We start from the raw sequence: 5,579 nt of genomic DNA on the forward strand, positions 1-5,579 counted from the left end.
CGACCCCGCCAAACCCAGCTCACCGTCAGATCCTTCTAAGTCTTTCCCAAATGCCGTTCTATCCGACCAGTGGACCCTTGAGATCTTTTTCCCCAGGTCTTCCGCGACAGGCGCACTTGAGTTGCATGTCCGCTTCAGAGTCTCCCCGCCGCGTGGCTCATCTTCTCCGACGCCCGCCGCTCAGTTTTGTCTCTGGCTCGCGACCGAATGGATTCTCGCGCCCCCTTCCCCAATGGCAGCGGAAGCCCCTCTGCAACCTTTCTGCAGCGCCTCGCCTCCCGCGCTCATCATCACACTGCCAGATCCCGGCCGCAGAGCCCGATGTCGCCCGTCTTTTCCGTCACTTCGAACACAGTCGCGCCGCCTGGTCTCCACTACACGACGATTCCTCCATCGCCAACCACGACCACGGCAGCGACAGCTCCTTTTCCCCCGCCCTGCCAGAAGCCGCCCGACAATCTGTTGCTCCGCGCTCGCCTGCGCGCCCACGGCTGCATGTCTTTTCACCTGTGCGCCCTCGATTCTAGCGCCGTTAAACCGGTCGCTTCTATCAAATCTTCCGCACGGCGACGCCCGCCTCCGCCAAATCTCAACCACCGGCATACCCGCTCCTGCGCCGCCCTGACGACAGAACCCAATGACCGCTGGCGTCATCCCCGAGTCCTGCACCACCGCCCTCGTCGCTCAATCGCCGCCCCGGCAGAGCACTCCATTGCTTCTCCCCGGCCTTCGCGCCGCTCCCCTTCTCTCTCCCGCGCCGCTTCCCTTCCCCGTTCCAGCAGCTATAAAAGGGAATGCACAAGCCCGCCGGAGCTCCCTCCGCCATTGTTGCCTTCAGCCATTCTCTTGCTCCCGCTCCTAGCGCCACACGCTAAGCTCTTGAGGAACTCTCCCCTCAGTTTCCCTCCGTTTTCCCCAAGCCACCCAACCGCTTGCTCCTCCGTGCTGCGTAAAAGCTCACTTGTGATCCACAAGAAGCACCGCCGCCGCCGGAGCACTGCCGGTCTTAGCCGTTGCTCAAAGCCTTAGTCCCTCCGCCTAAGTCTGCCTCTTCCCGACCCCAAGCTTCCTTGTAGCAAGAAGGTAAGCTGCCGACCCCAGTCCGTTTCGCCCGACCCCTCTTATCCGCCCGACCCCGGTTCCGTCTCGCCCGACCCTGTCTGTTCCGCCGACCCTTATCCGCCTCGCCCGAGGGCTCGGCTGTGATCTTTTCTTCAACCCGAGGGTGTATGTGTAAACTTAGTAACCCTTCAGCGCTTGCGTCTGAGGATCCCTAGTCTACCACCTCCTCTAGTTCAGAGATCAGATCACAAGCTTCTTTCCAACCCTCACCTCTTGATCTCCACCAGCTCTCTTGAACCTCCCCACCCTCCTGCTCTTTGTCGCGAGTTTCTGGGCTCAGGCGAGCAAGTGTTGCTGTTGAAATAACCGTCTATGCTAACTCTTGCATTGCATTCGTGTAGAGCTGCACCTCGCCGACGGCTTCTACGAGCTACACCCGGCGCCAGAAGACGACGCTGTAGCTGAGCTCCTGCTCCCAGAAGCCGAAGCCGCCCCCGAAGTCGAGCAGTTCCCTTCCTCTTTGCTCGAAGGCAAGCCCCGGTTGCATGAAAACCCTGTGTTGTTTTACCAAACTTGCGCATGCCTTCTGTAACATGCTTGTGCATTTACGTATAGGAGTTGTTTGGAACCATAGATGCATGACTTAGCTCCCTATGTTTGAACACTAGCTGTTGGACCGAGTAGTTGCCTTGCTTAATTAGGAGACGGTAAAAGCCGAGTGATTCCCGGTCACTCGCGAGTTGTAGGAGTTGGATGTCTACCCTTCTGTTACAACTATAAGGACGATGGACGGGGCAGGGTTTTGGTAACTCTTTGGTGGACGGATGGTTGCCCCGTCTGTCTATGAAAACTTGCTAAGGCTCGACAGTGGTGGTGTTCGTGATCAAGTGTTTGAAAGTACTAGCCTCATACTTAGTATGGGATGAGGAAGCCTAGTACCGGATTGAACCTAGACGTGAGCGGTCGCCCCATTGTTCTTGGAACGGAGTTTCCCCTGCTGGTTGTCGCACGTGGTGGCAAGCGTGGCCATAGGACGGCAGAGGCTGGGTCTGTGGAACCTTGCACCAAAGGAAATGGGCCCGACACGGGTTAGGGGATTGATGGGGAAGGCCGACACAGTAAGCGATCTCCGGGTGCGTGGATGTCGTGAGGCTAGGTTCACCATGCATGGTTAAAGAACTCGAATCGATTCGTCTGCCTCTCACAGTTTGAGATTGCTTGATCGCTATGTCACCCTGAGTAAATGAGGAACCTGATGATGACATGGTTTGTTGATATATACATACCTTGCTTGGGTTCTATGATTGCTTAGAATAGGTCGCAAAACCTAGACTGGTTAAAGAACTTAGAATCGGAGCTAAAACTTGAAAATAGGGTTTACTTAGTGCTTTTGGTAAACAAACCCCTCAGCCAAAAAGCCCTGCATGTCTAGAAGCGTGGAGTAGTTTTACTCCTATCGGTTAAGTCTTGTTGAGCTTAGTAGCTCAGCCTTGTTGTGGCTCCTGTTTTTCAGGTGTTGTTGCTGCTCCCGACCCTTCTCTTGCTGGTACTTGGCCGCCCCAGCTCCCTCCGGGTTGGACGGTCGAGTGGGATCCCTCCTCGGACGGTGAGGAGAGGGATCAGTGATGTCCCAGCTGGCATCACTAGGACATCCGACCCCGACGATTGCTTCCGCTAGTGTTTTATCTTCGGTTGTTTTCCGCAGTCCTGTAAAACTCTGATGTTCATTTCGCAACTCAATCCAATGGTTAATTTGTTAACTTGGTGGACTTGTTGTACTCTCTGGAACCGTTCACCTTCGTGTGAGTCTGCTAAATCGGTCCTGTTCAAGTGGTTAAATCGGAGGAAAATCCGACGGCACTTCGTGTTTACTCAGCTTAGGCATGAGCGTCGCATATCAGGCGGCTGAATCATGTTTAATCCAGTAGATCCAAAGTGGATCCGCCACAAGAATCCAACCATGGATGGCTTCTCCTAGATTCTTTTCCTCATCACCTCCAGGGGTCTCCAGTTTCAGGTCATCCCAACCGTCGACCACTTGGTCCACCCTAACTTTGACGTAACCGAGAGCTGGAATCTCCACATCATGAAGCGTTTGGCCTTGCGTCGGTTGCTCAACCACACCATAAGCCACCACGATGAGCTTGTTTTTTGTAGGAGTAACAAGCTCACAAGAGGCTTTCCTAGTGATGTCATCCACGCGGTGGCGTTGGTTGTCCTCAAGTATGTCAGAAGATCCTCTAGCTGGGGCTTCCGTGGAAGCGACACTGCTTCGACATTGAGTGGGGCTTATGTTGACATGTGCCCCTGATTCAGCAGCAGCAGCTTGTTCACTGGCTTGTTTGCTAAGAGCTAGCGCCGCACGCCGGTCGATTGCTTCCTCCATTCTTGCCTCTGCCAAAGCTACTTGTTCTTGCAACTCTCGCAGCTGTTGTGCGTGGTCGGCCTTATTTCTTTGGCGACTTCTATATGAATCAATGTGCTCACGAAAGGTAAACTTCCATGGAATTTCTCCTTTGCCTCGGCAACATCCAGGGTGTTCGGGATTACCAAGTGCCATAGTCAGCTCATCCTTCTCTCGATCAGGCACGAAAAATCCATCGACCGTTGCCTATATTAAGTCAACAAGCCTCGTAGCCGCTTCTCTTAATTCATGGCCGAACACAAATGATCCATCTTCAGGATTGAGTGTGCCGCCATGAGCATAATACCAATTCTTTGCTTGCTCCGGCCATTCAAGAGTTTGCGGTACTAGTCCCCTAGCAATTATGTCATCTTCCATCCTCTGCCATTTCATGATCCCTGACTTATAACCTCCTGTCCCAAGACGATGAAAGTTTTTCTTCTTGTGAGCATTGTCAGTGTTGGTATGAGTTGTCTTAGCGCTCTTTTCCGACTACTTGAACTATACAAAGGAATCCCAATAATCTCTTAACTTCGGGTGCTTCGTGAAATCAGGTGTAAGACCCTTCTTTATGCACTCTTTGTTCGAGTTTTTCTTGTACGTCTAAAAAGCAATTGCACCCTTCTTGAAGCCCCATTCTTTTACTTTGTCTTCATCTACACCTTTGAATGTGAAGTTTTCTTTTAACAGTTCCCATAACATTTCTTTCTCTCGATCAGGTACCGTGCTTATGGGGACTGGGACCGTGCTTGTTGAAGCGACGCTGTCAGGGCTTTTCCAATTCTAAAAGCTTATTGGGATGTTATCTCTGACAAGAAAAAATCCAATCTGATTCACCAATTTGGTCTTAGCATTGGTAGGAGCCATCGGTTCACCATCTTCAGCAATTTTGTGATGATGATACGGCCCTCTAACTTCTTCTTCTTGCATGGTATTATGTCTAGATACATATCAAAATCTATGTATCTAGAAATGCCAAAACAACCTACGATTTGGAATGAAGGGAGTACTAATTTGCATAATTTAGGTTTATTGCATGCCATGGCATTTCAGTGCAGATTTAAGATGCAACAGTATTGCCCTTTTTAATCTGTTCAGTTCAATGTTAACCTAAAGGACTGTATTTCTATGACCTTAATCGAGGCCAAATGCAGAGATATGTCCTTGAGCAAGGTCAAACGAAGAGCCAAGTCTTTAAGCGAGGTCAAATGCAGAGATATGTGCTTGAGTAAGGTTAAACGCCAAGCGACAAATTGACAAGACAATTTAACTCTACAACTAAACCCAACCTTGCTGGGGCAACAAAGGTTCTTTCATTTATTCTTTTTTACTTTGGTTTAACTATGAGCTCTTTTACGGTGCACAATACCACCACCTAGTGGTATAAAGTATAAACAAGATCTAATCATTCATAATTAAGGGTAATATGGTAATTACATTAATTCCTTTGTTGATAACCAAAAACACAACATAATGGTTCAAATACATTACACAACATCATCTAATGGAACGTTAATAATCCTCCTTTTGTCTAACGTCCCTTGGTTGCGATTGCGGTGTAAGTATGGAGCATCCTCTTTGGCTAACAGGATGCTTGAGTCAACCTCAACTGAAAATGGAGAAAGATCATCGAGCTGATCATAATCTTCTGAAATGTCAATCTTGTCCTCAACTCCAATGATTTTTCTTTTCCCTAGAAGAACTATGTGGCGCTTTGGCTGGTCATCTGACTTATTAGCACCCTTACTTATTGGTTTGTTTGTCATGTCCTTCACGTACAAAACTTGAGTCACGTCATTGGTTAGGATGAATGATTCGTCTCTGTATCCAATCTTGTTGAGGTCCACTATTGTCATCCCATAGTTCTCTGTCGTTACGCCTCCTCCAGTAAGTTTCACCCATTGGCACCGAAACAGAGGGATTTTCAAAGGCCTATAGTCGAGTTCCCATATCTCCTCAATGACACCATATTATCTATCTCGTTTTCATTGTTGTCTATTGCATATATACGGACACCACTATTTTGGTTTGTGCTCTTTTGGTCTTGGGCTCTGGTGTAAAATGTGCACCCATTTATCTCATATCCTTGGAATGTCGATACTGAGATAGATGG

The sequence above is a fragment of the Setaria viridis genome, chromosome 9 (genome assembly GCF_005286985.2).
Source record: "Setaria viridis chromosome 9, Setaria_viridis_v4.0, whole genome shotgun sequence".
Taxonomy (NCBI): Eukaryota; Viridiplantae; Streptophyta; class Magnoliopsida; order Poales; family Poaceae; genus Setaria; species Setaria viridis.